The sequence below is a fragment of the Triticum aestivum genome, chromosome 2B, assembly GCF_018294505.1.
Source record: "Triticum aestivum cultivar Chinese Spring chromosome 2B, IWGSC CS RefSeq v2.1, whole genome shotgun sequence".
Lineage (NCBI taxonomy): Eukaryota > Viridiplantae > Streptophyta > Magnoliopsida > Poales > Poaceae > Triticum > Triticum aestivum.
Window position 1 is genome coordinate 171,225,433 of NC_057798.1, and position 17,335 is coordinate 171,242,767.

At 44.3% G+C, this 17,335-nt stretch overlaps 1 pseudogene; it reads right to left on the reverse strand.

The window, feature by feature from the left end:
* Positions 1-784: 784 nt before the first annotated feature.
* LOC123039145 (septin and tuftelin-interacting protein 1 homolog 1-like) overlaps positions 785-17,335 on the reverse strand; it is a 63,564-nt pseudogene continuing 47,013 nt past the window's right edge.

Below are 17,335 nucleotides of genomic sequence, written 5' to 3' on the forward strand. Positions count from 1 at the left end.
TGCAGTTCCAATAAATAAAGACCTCAGGACAAAGCTCGAACACTGAAAGCAAGGGTTGACAAAGGACCTTCAAAATGCTGAAAAGCAGTATCATATAAGCCTTGATGAAAGTTCCTAAATTCCAGTGTAAACCACCTTGTATACAAATAGATGGGCCATCTACTTTCCGTTCTTAAAAGAAGTTAAATATAAGATGGACACTATGTGTAAGCTTGACTTAAGCAAAACTACTTACTGTCATCTTCCTTTTTGTATGTAATACAAAGGAGAGTGGTACTGGATAAAATGCTACTGTACAACCAACAAATTTTAAAATTATATGCACCCAACACAGCAAAAGCTATGCACAACAATAACCCAAAATGTCATATTAACAGCTGAACATGGCATCGAGCAAAAAATTCATCCATCCAAAAGTATCACATGTGGTAGTTTGCTAAATCTTTAACAGTGACAAAAGCTAGATGCACATTAATAATCCTAGTGGGAGGACATTCGATTATCACAGGAAACAAACCAAGAGATGAACTTACCAAAATAACAACCTCGAAAAATAAACAATATCTCAATATACAGGTAGAAAAAATTCTGCATCAATTATTCATTCTAGGGCAATAACAACCGAGTTGCATGTTGAAATGTGGAAAATCACATTCAGAAACATCATCAGAAACTTTGTTCTTTATCAAGTAATTCTACAACAATGCTCGCAAGACACATTTGAAGACTACCTACACTAGCAGGAAAAATTATCACATGAAACTTCCAAGCTATAGATGATCTCCTAACGTGGTCTTGCCATCCGGTTCATTTCCAGTAGTGGTGTAAGAGACATAGAACTCTTCCAGTTCCCTCTTGAAGTTGCGTATAGAGTGGTCGCTTGACAAAGTCTACGCAAATGCTCACGGTGCCAAATTCGTACACTGGCCTGCCGTTATAGAATTTGTTAACTCTAGGCATAAACAACAAACCTTGGTCAGCCGCATGTGCCTGAATAGAATCCTTGAAGCTCATATCTCCCATGGCTGCTCCTGGTACAACATGGTAAGGTGGGTACTGCGATGCTTGTTGTGTTGCATCATATTGCTGCTTCTCTGTCAATAAGCCAACATTCTCCCTAGCTCCTGGATGCACCAACTCATGTCCTTCAGCATCTTGGTTCATCATCTCAAGACCAACCGTTAGAAGCATCCGTATGCGTTCATTGGCAAGTAACTCTGGTGGGAAAAGGCCCCTCCAACCCTTGTACCAATTCATTATCTCATTGAAATCAGGATTTGGCGAGCTCAACCAATGGTACTGTAAGTGCATCTAGTGCCACACCTAGTTGGTTTTGGAGTATTGACGATAAACTTGGTTGAGTGACTAATGTGTTTGTGAGAATTGCAGGAAAACATAAGTAGTAGTCCCATATTGATTCAGTTTACCTACCAGAGATGACCCCTAAAAATGTGTGAAGACATTGAAGACAATGGTGGTCTGTGAAGATATTCACATTGAATACTATGACATGAGAAGACATCGCATGAAGATTATGGAGTGCGAAGACATAGTTGTTTCGTAGTTTCCTTTTCTTCTTTGTTGGGTCATAGGAACCACCGTACTATTAAGTGGGGTCCAAGTGAACAAAGTCAGAGTGACTGAGGTGATGCTCAACCAAATCCTATGTCTTCGAGCAAAGACAATGAGAGCAAATCTTATCTAGAGCTGGATGAGTCATCTTTACTTGTAGCCCAAGTCAAGCCGTCGCGTGTGTTTGAAATCTGACCACTGAACACGTATCAGTTCCTTAGTGACCCAGGGTCATTTTGGACTAATCAGGTCGGGTTGCCTCCTGTCTATAAATAGCCCACCCCCTACACCATAAATTGGTGGCTGCTTAGAGTAAGTGCACGACTTTTGTCATTTGAGAGCAACCCACCTCCGAAGCTTTTGAGAGAGTAATCCTTGCGAGGACAAAGCCTAAAACACCCAGAGCCAAAGAGTGTTAGGCATCACTGAAGTCTTTCTGTCCGGGTGATATGAAGACTTATTACACTTGAGGACTGTGAATCCTCCAGCCGGTTAGGCGTCGCGTTCTGAGCATCCAAGAGTCATTGTGGATTGCCGATGAACTTAGTCTGTGAAGGTTTGGAAGTCTCCCTTGAAGACTTACCAGAGTGATTGGGCGAGGACTAAGTGTCCTTAGCTCAAGGGGAATAAGGTGAAGACGCGGTCTTCTGAGTTGACCTCAGCCTCCCTAACCAGACGTACAGTTGTCACAGCAACTGGAACTGGTCCAACAAATCCTTGTCCCCTCCAAGCAACTGGTTCTATCTTTCACCTCTCTTTACTTACAGTTTGTCTCCGTGAAGTCATTGCCCATTTGTCTGATCTGATTGACTTCACTGAGTGAAGACTATTTACTGTTTGGCTTCATACGATCTTCCATCCCGATCCTTACTACCTAGCTACTGATAGTCTTCATGCTTTCACTTCATTGCTTGCTTGACTATGGCTTGTCTAGTGTAGTCTACCTTCCGCTGCATATCAATAGGGTCATTTCTATTGTTTGTCTTCAAAGCCCCCGTGTTTTGAAGACTTTCATAAAAATCTCCTATTCACCCCCTTCTAGTCAAATACTAGCACTTTCAATTGGTATCAGAGCAAGGTGCTCCCTTGTTCTATGTGATTCGGTTTAACCACCTGGAGTTTAGCTATGTCGACTGCAGGGATAATCAAAGTCTCTGCTGCGTGCCCTATCTTTGATGTCACTGATTGCCCCTACTGGAAGAATAAGATGCGTATGCATCTTGAAGCCATTGACGCCTCCTCTGGTATGTCGTCAAGAATGGCGTTCCAAAGGTCAGTGAAGGTGTCACTGCTGCTGATGTCAAGAGGTTCATTCAACTGGACTCGACTGCCAAGAATATCATATGTGGTTTGATCAAAGGACAGTATGGTCGTGTGACTGCTCTAGAAACTGTGAAGCTAGTCTGGGACTGTCTTTCCAAGGTCAACGAAGGCGTCTCGACCCAGAGAGATTCAAGGATTAGTGTTCTTCGCAATCTCTTCAACTTCTTCAAGAGAAATAACAATGAGAATGTTCAGCTCACATTTGATCGACTCATAGATATCACAAATGAGCTTCATGCACTCGGCGCCACTAAGATCACCAAGCACGAAATCGTCGAGACACTTCTGAGATCACTTGACAGCTCATTTGACACCCTGTCCCTGATGATTCAAGAGCGCCCTGACATCAAGACTCTCGATCCGTCTGACATACTTGAGAGACTCAACACACATGAGTTCCAGCTATCTGAGAAAAGAGATATCTATGGTCCCAACTATGGCCGAACTCGCGCTTTGAAGGCAAAGGCTATTTCCTCATCTGAAGAAGAATCTTACTATAGTTCTGGCGATCCTGAAGACATTGGAAAGGAGCTCGCTATGCTTGTGAAGAAGTTCCAGAAGTTCACTAAGAAGAAAGACTTCAGAAAGTCTTCAAGATCCATCTCTAGAAATGATGAAGCTTCATCTCGTGATCACAAGAAGAGAACATGCCACAAGTGCAAGAAACCTGGTCACTACATCTCTGAGTGTCCAAAGTGGGACAATGAGACCAAGAAGAAGAAGAAGAGCAAGGAATATGATTCTGATGACAAGAAGAAGAAGAAATCCTCAAAGTCTTCTTCCAAGTCTTCGTCGAAGTCTTCATCACACAAGAAGAGCTCATCAAGCAAGGCTGGTGCGTTTGTTGGCAAGGAGATGGATTCAAAGGAGGAGTCTGCATCTGAGATGGTGGAGGTCGAGTCTGAATAGGAATCTGATTCTGGAGTAGCAAGCCTGGCTCTAGCTTCTGCCTATGTCGCCAAGTCCATCTTCAACACTGAAGACAATGGCCTCGTCACCAACGCTGATGCCAAGGACGAGGATGACTCTGCTCCCACCTACTGCTTCATGGCACGTGGTGCCAAGGTAAACTCACATGATGCTTACTTTCAAACTTCAAGTGAAGATGACTTTGAATGTGAATCTAAACCTAGCTACAAAACACTTGCTAAAATTGCAACTGAACAACAGAATGCTATGGAACATATTCAAAAGTTGCTAGACAAAAGCGATGACCTGTTGGATGCGGAAATGACTCGAACTCAGTCCTTAATTGAAGACATTAAAAATCTTCATGTTAAGTACGAGGAACTTGAAAGTCGTCATGAAACGCTCTCAACTACTCATGAAAAGCTCTCCTATTATTATCTTCAAAGGAAGCAAGAGCTTGAGAAATTAAGATGGGCTCATGAAGATCTTCAAAAGGAGAACGAGTCACTCCACACTCAACAGATCGGTTCCACTCACGAAGGATTTGAACCACCATGTCTAAAATGTCTTGAGCGTGATAATGCTGTCTCTGTTGCTAAGTGTTCTACTGCTGCTACTGTTGCAATATCTTCAACTGCTAATGTGGTAACTAACCCTTCTACTGAGGATACCACTACTATTGCTGATGAGAATGCCAGGTTGAAGACATTGCTTGAGACATGAATGTATAAAAGTCTCAAAGGGCATTAGACATTATGTGATGTACTCAAAAAACATATTCTAAACCAAAGCCCTAGGAAAGAGGGTGTTGGGTTTGAGAGGAAAATGAATGTTGATGACTCTTAATGGATGCCTGAGCAGTACCCCAAAACCACATCGGTTGCCAAAGGGACCTTCAGTGGATCCATCTACCTTATCTGGCTTCGCTTGTGCTAACCCAATTATCATTGATGAATCCTTGCATGCAAACTATAAACTGTTCAGGAATCACAATGGTGAAGTGTTTGCGAGGTATATTGGTACTAACTACAGGAACAGACAACCTCTTAAGGAGATCTGGGTACCCAAAAATTATCTGGAGAATCTTCCCGTGAATGTCATCATGACACCACCGGGGAAGAAGACAAAGTCCAGACCAAAGGCTTCATATGGTCCAAAGGCTTCATACAGACAGAGGACTCACCAGAGTCACCCTAACACCAGTGTTTTGCAGGGAAACCATACTCAGACTTTTGAATATGAGTGTGTTTCGTCAAACCGCTATGTTCATAAGACCAAGAACTTTTCAGCTTATTCTTATGAGTATTATTCACCTCCTGCAAGGCTATTTGATAGGGCTCCAAAGCCGAAGTTCTTAGATGCTGCACTTAGACTCATAGGGGTAAGCCACCCCTCAAGATGTGGGTGGTTAAGAAAACTTAACTCTCTTTTGCAGGGAAAGGTCTCCAGCCGGAAATCAAAGGCGTCTGATGCTTATGCTGGGGACCTTAAACATCTTGTGGGACGCAAGATAAAATGTCCAAATGGTCTTACTATGTATTTCGTCCCAGGATTCCTTGACAATCATCCTATCTATCCTAACCAAGATCTGAACTTTCATAGTCCGCTTGTTCATCAAATGTTTATGCTTCACAATACACTTGGTGAAGCCTATCCCCCAAACTGTACTGTAGGGTACGACACCAAAGGCTTCAGAATGGATTATGGATAGTGGCTGCACTAACCACATGACTGGTGATTGAAGTCTTTTGATGGATTCAACCCTACGTCCGTCTGACAAAAGTCACATCACATTTGCTGACACTGGTAAAAGCAAGTCTTTGAAGGGTATCGAAAAGATGATCTGTACATGGTAGATTTCTCAGCAGGACCACAGTTGGCCATATGTCTTCTAGCAAAAGCTTCAGAGTGCTGGCTCTGGCATCGGACGCTAGGACATGCTGGCATGAGGAACTTGTACACTCTCGCGAAGAAGAAGCATGTCGTGGGCATCGAGGGCGTCAAGTTCAAGAAGGATCATCTATGTGGTTCTTGCGAAGCTGGAAAGATGACTAGGGCCAAGCATCCCTCGAAGACAATCATGACGACATCATGTCCCTTCGAGCTGCTTCACATGGACTTATTCGACCCTACTCACTACTCTACTCTTACTAGCACTTCTTGTCTCTATGGCTTCATCATTGTTGATGATTACTCAAGATATACATGGGTGCATATAATCCTCTACAAGAATGAAGTGCAAGATGTCTTTAGACAATTTGCTAATCGTTCCATGATGAACTATGGCATGAAGATCAAGCACATCAGAAATGACAATGACACAGATTTCAAGAATACCGGCCTCGACACTTATCTTGATACACTGGGCATCACTCATGAGTTCTCAGCTCCTTACACACCTCAGCAGAATGGAATCGTGGAGCGCAAGAACAGAACCCTCATTGAGATGGCTCGGACGATGCTTGATGAGTACAAGACTCCAAGGAAGTTCTGGCCTGAAGCCATTGATATTGCATGCCATGCCATCAACCGTGTTTATCTTCACAAGCTTCTAAAGAAGACATCATATGAGCTACTAACTGGTAAGAAGCCAAGCGTCAGTTACTTCAGAGTATTTGGTGCTAGGTGCTGGATCAAAGATCCACATCACACTTAAAAATTTGCACCAAAAGCACATGAAGGTTTTATGCTTCGATACGGAAAGTATTCACACTCCTACAAAGTCTTCAACCTCTTTCACTATAAAGTGGTTGAAACTGTGGATGTGCGGTTTGATGAGATTAATGGCTCGCAAAGAGAGCACCTGCCAAATGTGCTAGATGAAGTCCCTCCTAATGAACCTATCAAGCTTATGGGTACTGGAGAAATCATACCTTCAGAAGCTCAGGCTGAAGAAGAAATCATCATTGCACCAAATCAACCCGAAGACAATGCTCAGCCTGAAGTCAATGTTGAAGCTGAAGACAATGATCTGCAAGGGCAAAATCTTTGTCTAGTACATCCCCGAGTTGCAAATGAAGTATAGATTGAGAAGATAATTGATAGCATCAATGCACCTGGTCCACTCACTCGTTCTATAGCAACGCAGCTAGCAAATTTCTGTGGGCACTTTGCATTTGTCTCTATATCCGAACCCAAGAAAGTTGCTAAAGCCTTCATGGAACCTGAGTGGATTCAAGCTATGCAAGAAGAGCTTCATCGGTTCGAGATGAACAATGTATGGGAATTGGTCAAGCGTCTTGATCCTCGCAAGCACAATATCATAGGCACCAAATGGATCTTTCACAACAAACAAGATGAGCATGGTAAAGTCGTCAGAAACAAGGCTCGTCTAGTTGCTCAAGGTTACACTCAAGTAGAAGGGATTGACTTCGATGAAACATTCCCTCCCATGGCAAGGCTTGAAGCCATTCGCATACTGCTAGCCTACGCCAATCATCAGAACATTCTTCTGTACCAAATGGATGTGAAGAGTGCCTTTCTCAATGGCAAGATTGAAGAAGAAGTGTATGTTGCACAACCACCTGGCTTTCAAGATCCAAAACATCCTGATATGGTATACAAGCTTAACAAGGCACTATATGGCCTCAAACAAGCTCCTCGCGCTTGGTATGACACACTTAAAGACTTCCTGAAAAGCAAAGGCTTCAAACCTGGTTCTCTAGATCCTACACTCTCCACGAACACATATGATGGTGAACTATTTGTGTGCCAAATCTATGTGGATGACATTATCTTCGGCTGCACTGACAAAAGATACAGTGATGAGTTTGGGCACATGATGCAAGAGCAATATCAGATGTCCATGATGGGTGAGCTGAAATTTTTCCTCGGTCTTTGTCGTGGAATAGTCACGGAAGATGTCCTAGTGTGAGGACTTAGTCGTGGAGCCATCGCAACTAGGTTAGCTTAAAGGGGTTAAACGGGACAAAGGACACATGAGTTTATACTGGTTCGGCCCCTTGTGGTGAAGGTAAAGGCCTAATCCAGTTTGAGGTGGTATTGCTTATGTCTCGATTACCAGGGAGCGAATACGCTTGACCTAGGTTTCGATCTCTTATTTCTTGCCCTGAATCGCCGTCGGATCGTCCCTTTATATACACAGGTTGACGCCCAGTGGCTCATGGAGTCCCGGCCGCCTCATAGACAATGTGTCCGGCTCGAAGACTAACCATACTTGCCTTACAATATAAGTTACACATATATGGCGATTTACCCCTATGGGCCTTAAGTCGCCCTTGGGCCCTGGACCCTTCATGAACCGCCATCTTCATTGTCTTCATGGGCTTCATACTGATGAACCGCCATAGGTATAACCCTCCCCCTATTGGGCAGGTCATACCTGGTAGTCATATCCCCAACATTAGGCCCCAAATTGATTTGAACTTGTTTATGTTAATCTTCAACACTTCGAAAATCCCTCCTTCTTCATTTATGCGAGATCTCATAACCCGCCATGACGTCATCTTCTGCGATCGTGATAACCCGCCATGACGTCACTTGTCATTAATTTTACACATTATCCAATATATCTTAACGGATCTTTATCTTTAATAGCCATGCCGAGAATCGAAGCGCCCGAGCCGCTGGATAATCATTCTTTGGCCTCCTTGTTTTTTGCGCCCACCTGTTAATCTTTTCCTTATAAATAGGGTCGAACAGCCTCTTTTCATTATCCACCTTTCGTTCTCGTCTTCCTCCTCCTCTCGCGACTCGTCTGCCTCTTCGATCTCCGCCGCCGCCATGAGCTCACCGTTTTCCTCGTCCTTGGCCGCTACATCGACCTGAACATGACCAGAGAATGCCAATGCTCCACCGCAGTCTCATCTGCATCTGTAAGTGCTCACCTTCCTATGCTCCAGATCTACATTAGGGTTAGTCTTGTTCTTCGTTGTTCTTCGCCATTCTTCACTATTCTTCGCCTTCCTCTTCAACCCTAGTAGCTTTTGATCTGAATATAACATATAACTTGTGCGGTAGCAGTTTTAGTCTTTGCCTTTAATGTCAGCAGACTTTTTCCTTCATAGAAGATCTCATCAGAACCCATGAACTCCTCTGCTGCCGCTTTTAGGTTTTAGATTTCACTGAATTTTCTGAACTGCCACTGATCCAAAATTATAATTCCAGTCTGTGAAACATGTTTGTCCAGTACTTAGCAAAATTTTCTTCCTGATAGATCAACCTGGCCATGGCGGCTTACATCACCAGTTGTAATCAGATTCAACACTTAACATATTTCACTCTTGATAGATATCAATCTGGTCATGGTGGCTTACATCACCAGTTGTAGCTAGTCATATATCATTAGGCCCCTTTTAAGCCGCCATTTTGAATATATGCTGCAGTGCTTTTCCTCCGGCTTAACTTAAACCGGCAAAATTGTTCCTTCTTTTTTTAGGCTTTACAATGCCGCCGAAGACATCCACTTCCTGTAACTGGGTTCCCTCCATTGTCACCGAGAACACGCTCCAGGACTTTGTGAAAACTGGCTATTTACCAGAGAATACCGTCATGCATTATCGCGCCCCTAATCCGGAAGAAGAAAAACCTCAGCCAAAGGATGGTGAAGTCATCATTTTTATTGATCACATCAACCGGGGCTTCTCACCGCCCGACTCTAATTTTTTTTGAGATGTTCTGCACTTATTTGAACTTCATCCTCAAGACATTGGACCCAATTCCGTGTCAAACATCTGCAACTTCCAAGTTTTCTATGAAGTATACCTTCAATAGGAGCCCAGTGTCGAACTGTTCAGCGAATATTTTTATTTGAACCGCCAAAATGAGTTTACGAATGGACCCAAGCTGGAACTTGGCGGAATCTCAATTCAATGGAGAAGAGATGCCATCTTTCCGTATGCTTGCTTGCCGAGTCACCCTAAATATTGGAACCAGACGTGATTTTATTGCCAAGATACTTCTCCGTCTGACGAGAATCCACTGTCGGGTTATCGTGCCCAGCGTCTTGACTCAAAACACAATCTTCCTGAGAAGCTTACGGCTGCTAAATGTAAAAAACTCGCCCCACCATTAAAAGGTCAAGGCTCTGCTGGGAAACGGTTTAACTATCATTGACTTGGTTTGATGTTGGGTTGCATGGAGGATCATACCATTGAGTCGCCGAACCAGCTTAATGTGTACCTACACGGGTAGTAAAAAGGATCCATTGCGCCACAACTCCGTGCGTTTAACGGACAACACCATCAATGAAATGACGAAGTCCCTTCTGAACGAAGACCTGACAGACTACAACAAAGTGGGCCTAAACCCTTTCTGCACATCTAACCCGCCACCAAAAGTAAGTCTTTTAAATTACTTACCTCTGCTTCGTCCTTAAATACTTTGTTAATTCAACTTTGATGACTTTCATAGGCTGACGATGATTTTTGGAAGAAGTATGACCATGAAGCTGCCAAAAGGGCCAGGAAAGCCAAAAAAGCCGCCAAGAGAACCGCAAAGAAGAATAGGAAGAAGACCAGTACTTCCGAGCTGTTTGAACTAGACAACTACTCTGAGTCGGAGGTAGACCTTGATTCCCTTGGCTCCTTTTTCAACCACCTTATGGACATTAATTATCATCAGGATGACACGGGGGCCAGTCAAGCAATCGAAGAAGAGGTAACTATGATTTCCTCCGACTCTGAGCCAAGACAGAAAATTCGAAGAGTAACCTGGAAAGTAAGCTTTTCACACCCCTTAGATCATCTGGATCCTCACTTTCTTTTGAAGCAACAGCAGCATGAGAGCCGGCGACAGACCCGAACCAATGGCGGTGAAGAATTATCTTCCGGCTTACCGAACACTCCCCAAAAACGTCGAAACAAGGTCATCCCTGATCTGAACTCTTTTTATCCTTTGGTGGGTCTCATTCGCCAGCCACTTGATTCTTCCGATTCAAATTATCAGGAGACTTCTCGCTCCTCTTCCGGCAACTCATCACAATCCTAGCTGTCGGCTTTCAAAACTGCTCCTGGGTAATAACGATTACTTATTATCTGCTCCTTATGCTCCTTTATACTTATACTGACCTCTCATGACCCATGTAGTGGAGGCCAAGCCTAGCAAGAAGGCGAAGGTGAATAAGCCGGTTGAAGACCCCAAAGTTGCTGAACCGGAGCAACAAATTCCAGCGCCTGACACCTCTGCACCACAACAAGAAGAACCTGTTCATGACGTTCCACCAGAAATCCCCGGCTCTTCCATTGACCAGACAAAAAGCACTCCTTTGAATACTGAATCCTCAAGCCCGATTAGAACGGATGAGACACATGATGATGATGTGGTGATTACCAACACCGACTTTAGAGAGCCGGGAAGACCCACTGCCCTGGCCAAGCACTCCGCCAAGGAAGAACACATTCAACAGTGAAAAGAGAGATTTGATGTGGCCGACTACTCTGAATTGAGTGTTAGTGAAGTCTTCTCTGGCTACCTCAATCAAGTACACACCATCCGAGGTCTTGAAGTTGACATGGTGAAGCAGATGCATCAAAAATTTGTGGTATGAACTCCTTGTTTATTGAGTTATGCACATCCTATCAGCCCCCAAGTCTACAGTTTATGATAGAATTGAATATGCCGTAGACTTAAATTAACCGCTAGTGTAAAGATTACCCTTTAATAGAACCCTTCAAACTCCGGCTTATACCATCCGAGTTAAAGCAGATCTATAATGATTAACACTAAATCCATAGCCCCCAAGGGCCGGTTTAATCAGCATGAATGAGCCGGTCCTTTGTTTCCTTGTGTCTAAAGAAGAAACTTACTTGTGTAGCCCCCATGAACCGGCTGTGACCGTTTGTGGCACAACCAGGTCATCATAAAGTAGGAAAAAGACAAGAAATATGCACTAGCCCACAAGTGCCAAATACCCTTGCTCACAAAGTGCTTGGGACTTATTCACATAAGCCGTTGCATGAGTAATTTTTTCGGCAGACATTAGCCCCCAAGTGCCAAGTGTTGTTGCTTGTAGAAGGCTTGGGACTTCATGTTTTGTAATCCAAATTTGAATCATGATCTTGAACCGGTGTACGTACAGGCTACCACTGCTCAACTTGAATCACAATTAACTGACGTGAAGGCTCGGCTGGAGCAGCAAGAATCTGAGACCCGGAAGGCCGACTCGAAATTCCAGTTTAGCATGTCTGAATTGGAAAAACTGAAGACCAGCTTTGAGGTTGAAAGAAACACCTGGGCTGAAGAAAAAATTGCCTTGATACAGTGGGCTGAGAAGGCGAAGGCGTCTCTTGAGGAGGTGACCACTGAGCTTACCGGCTTAAAACGCCATGTATCTCAGATGGTTTCTGCTATCTTTGGTGAGTCGCCTTGCTAGTATCAAATTTGAATCTCTTTCTTGACTGCATAAACCGCCACTAACCAATCTATGATTATTATTCAGGTCCCAGGAGCGGCAATCTTAGCCAAGAGATGCTTGTGAAGCTCAAGGTTGTTTACACTTGTTGAGCAGCTCTATACTGGGACTCAACGCGCACTGGCCACAATTTCTCCGGCTAATCAGACACCTACTCTCTTGATTGAAGTCTTGAAGAAGCTTCCTGTTCCGCCTGAGAGGTTTAACAAGATGAAGCAATCATCTGCAAGAGCCGATGCTGTGACAGCCTTGAGCTGGGCCAAAGCATGGCTATTAGAGCTAGACCCCGACGATATATCTACCGGGTATCCAAGCTTGCAGGAAGATGGCACTCCTTTTGATAAAAAAAAGACTTTGCCGCCTGCGTGAAGGAAATATGTCCTCTTGCCAGCCTGATTGCCAATGAAACAGATCTTTCAAGATATCAACCAGCTTATGACATGGAAAGCCAGAAGCTTCCTACACTGGCTTTCAAAGTGATGGATCTAATTCCCCCAATCCGTAAGCACACTTTTGCTCCTGAAGTTGACCCGTTCGAGCTTATTGATGATGAAGCTGAATTCCAAGCCTCGAGTGGTATTGACTGGTCATCACCAAACTTCCAGGAAGCAAAGGAGGGCGAAGAAGCGGAGAAGGATGATCCAGAAGCTTCAAGCCGTCAGGGCCAAGAAGATTAATCCGCTGGGCGGTTCATATATTTGATCTTATGAAAAACACTTAATCCTTTTGGCTCCTTGAGTCATGTAATAGGCTAGCAAAAACTTTGCTCTGTCATGCCATCGTGCACGTTTATGTTTTGCCCAACACGGTTTGAGCCGCCACTTGATAATTATCCTTTTACACTTATCATGACGTTGATTTGTGTAGATGAAACTTAGGATTATACTGCATAGAAATAAATCACAAGAGCCCTTGGCGGTTTACTGCAGGGCGGGTCATTATACCCATATAAAGCCACTGATGTTCTAAAATACTTTATAGACAGGGCTGGTTTAGTCATAATTAGATATAATCATAACAAAAATATCATACCTGTGATATTGAATCGTACTGCCGGCTTATGATACCTGTGCAGTAAGGGTGATAACCCAAAACTTAGAAGCCAATACCTCCAAGTATTTTAATATCATCAAATACTGGCATTTTACCGCCTAAAGCTAGGACGGGTTAACAGAAACCACGAGTATGCTTCAAATATGAGCTGTGAGAACTGAAGCGACACGACCTGAGTCAATGTAAACCATATGTCAAGATGGTATCAAGATGAACCGAAAAAATGTTCAAAAAACCAAGTAAGATAAGAAAACGAGGCTATGCTTCGAATACGAGCAGGAAGCCGGACCAAAAGGGTTATTTCATAGCTATGCTTCAAATGCAAGCAGGAAGCCCCCAAGTGGTTTGTGGCCTTGGGCCGATCAAGAGGGTAATGACAACTATGATTCGAATATGATCAGGAAGCCACCTAGTGACCATAAGGTTTTGGCATTGCGCTGATCAAGAGGGTAACGACAGCTATTATTCGAATACGATCAGGAAGCCCCCTAGTGACCATAAGGTTTTGGCATTGCGCCGATCAAGAGGGTAACGACAGCTATGATTCGAATACAATCAAGAAGCCCCCAAGTGACCTTTGAAATTATGATGAGAAAGACTCATTATTCGTGGAAATGAAATGACAGAGACTCTGCTTTATCAGGGATGCCGGTTTTATTATAATCATCATAATATATACATTTATCAAAATATGTACATCATAAGAGCCGGTGGCTCAAGTGTATTAAGGCCGAAGATGAGCAATATTCCACGACCGGCGGGTCTCCTCCTCCGACTGACGTGAGTCCTTGTAGTCTCGAACATTCATGAGATAGTATGACCCATTGTTCAAATTCTTGCTGACCACAAAGGGTCCTTCCCAAGGTGGGGATAGCTTGTGCATGTCAGTTTGATCTTGGATGAGCCAGAGCACCAAGTCACCTTCTTGAATGGTTCTGGTCTTAACCCGGCGGCTGTGATAGCAGCGCAGATCTTGTTGGTAAATCGCTGAGCGAGCCGCCGCAAGGTCACGCTCCTCATCTAACAGGTCAAGTGCATCCTGACGTGCTTTTTCATTATCAGCTTCGACGTAAGCCGCCACATGGGGCGAGTCATGACGGATGTCACTAGGAATCGCCTCTCCTCCATAAACCATGAAGAAAGGCGCGTAACCCGTAGATCTGTTGGGGGTAGTATTGATGCTCCATAGCACTGAAGGTAACTCCTCCACCCAACAACCCGGCGTCCTCTGCAAAGGAACCATAAGCCGGGGCTTGATGCCTCTCAAATTTTTTTGATTGGCTCTTTCAGCTTGACCATTGGATTGGGGGTGAGCTACTGACGACACATCAAGTCGAATATGCTCACATTGACAGAACTCTTTCATAGCATCCTTGGACAGATTAGTGCCATTATCAGTTATAATGTTGTGGGGAAAACCAAAGCGAAAAAGCACCTTTTTGATGAATTGAACCGCCGTTGCCGCGTCACACTTACTGACTGGCTCTGCTTCAACCCACTTTGTGAATTTGTCAACTGCCACCAAAAGGTGGGTCTTTTTATCCTTGGACCTTTTAAAAGGCCCAACCATGTCCAACCCCCAGACTGCGAACGACCAAGTGATTGGAATCATCCTCAACTCTTGAGCCGGCACATGAGCGCGCGTGATATTTCTGGCAACCATCACATTTACTGACAAAATCCTCTGCATCAGCATGAGCCATTAGCCAATAAAATCCAGGACAAAAAAGCTGTGGCCACGAGAGATTTAGAGCCGGCATGATGATCACAATCTCCTTCATGAATCTCGTGAAGAATTTCACGGCCTTCTTTAGGAGAAATGCAATGTTGAAATGCCCTAGAGACACTACGATGGTGCAACTCACTGTTAGAAATTGTCACTGACTTAGACCGCCTGGTTATCTGTCTGGCCAAAGTTTCATCCTCAGGCAACTCGCCCCGGGTCATGTAAGCCAAATATGGAACTGTCCAATCAAGAGTAGCATGAAGAGCCGCCACCAATTGTGCTTCCGGGTCAGGAATAGCCAGATCTTCCTCTGTAGGCAACTTGATAGAAGGGTTATGCAAAATATCCAAGAAAGTGTTAGGTGGCACTACTTATGCTGGGACCCTAACCGGCTTGAAGCATCAGCCGCCTCATTTTTCCTGTGATCAATGTGTTCCACTTGATAACCCTTGAAGTGCCTAGCAATAGCGTCAACTTCACGGTGGTAAGCCGCCATAAGTGGATCCTTAGAATCCCATGTGCCTAAAACTTGCTGAGCCACCAAGTCTGAGTCGCCAAAACATCTCACCCGGCTTAAGTTCATCTCCTTAGCCATCCAAAGACCATGGAGGAAGGCTTCATACTCAGCTGCATTGTTAGTACAGGGAAACATCAACCTTAAAACATAACAAAACTTGTCACCTCGAGGGGAAGCTAAGGCCACTCCAGCCCCCGAGCCCTCCAACTGCCTGGACCCATCAAAGTGAATAGTCCAATATGTGTTATTTGGCTTCTCTTCAGGCATCTGCAGCTCTCTCCAGTCATTGATGAAATCCACAAGTGCTTGAGATTTTATGGCCGTGCGAGGCATATACTTTAAACCAAGAGGTCCAAGCTCAATAGCCCACTTGGCTACTGGACCTGTAGCTTCTCTGTTCTGGATAATATCCCCTAAGGGAGCAGAACTGACCACAGTGATGGGATGACCCAAAAAATATTGCTTAAGCTTCCGACTGGCCATGAACAACCCAGAAACGAGCTATTGCCAATGCGGGTATCTCTGATTGGACTCAATAAGCACCTCACTGATATAGTAAACCGGCCGTTGAACCGGATATTCCTTGCCTGCTTCCTTCCGTTCCACCACAATTGCTACACTGATAGCCCAAGCGTTAGCAGCCACATATAACAACAACTGCTCCTTATCAATAGGAGCAGCAAGTACTGGCGGCTCAGCTAGCTGTTTCTTCAAAGCTTCAAATGCATCATTAGCAGCATTACTCCAAACAAAGTCATATGTTTTCTTCATCATCTGGTACAATGGTATGGCCTTCTCACCCAACCGGCTTATGAACCGGCTTAAGGCAGCAATACGACCCGCCAGACGCTGGACATCATTGATACACGCCGGCTTTGCCAGGGAGGTAATGCCCTTGATCTTCTCCGGGTTAGCCTCAATGCCTCTGTTAGAAACCAGAAAACCCAAAAGCTTGCCTGCTGGCACACCAAAAACGCACTTGGCCGGGTTAAGCATCATCTTGTAGACCCAGAGATTGTTGAAGGTCTCCTTCAAATAATCTATCAAAGTTTCCTTCTCTCTGGATTTCACCACAATGTCATCCACATAAGCATGAACATTGCACCCAATCTAACTGTGAAGAAAGTTCTGCACACATCGCTGGTAAGTCGCCTGGGCACTCTTGAGCCCAAAAGGCGTAGATACATAGTAGAAGGCTCCAAAGGGAGTGATAAAAGCCGTCTTCTCCTGGTCCTTAACTGCCATCTTGATCTGATGATAACCAAAATAAGCATCCAAAAAACTTAAACACTCACAACCCATCGTAGCATCAATGATTTGATCAATACAAGGGAGAGCGAAAGGATCAGCCGGACAAGCCTTGTTTAAGTTTGTGTAGTCCACACACATACGCCAAGTGCCGTTCTTCTTAAGCACCAGCACCGGATTAGCCAACCACTCAGGATGAAAGACTTCGACAATGAACCCGGCTGTTGAGGGAGTCCGTGATTAAGGGGTCCTCGGACAGCCGGACTATATACTTTGGCCGAACTGTTGGGCTATGAAGATACAAGATAGAAGACTTCGTCCCGTGTCCGGATGGGACTCTCCTTTGCATGGAAGGCAAGCTTGGCAATTCGGATATGTAGATTCCTTTCTCTGTAACCGACCTTGCACAACCCTAGCCCCCCTGGTGTCTATATAAACCATAGGGTTGGGACTTCTAGGGTTAAGCCACAACAATCATAATCTCATAGGCTAGACTTCTAGGGTTTAGCCATTACGGTCTCATGGTAGATCAACTCTTAATACTCATATTCATCAAGATCAATCAAGCGGGAAGTAGGGTATTACGTCCATAGAGAGGGCCCGAACCTGGGTAAAC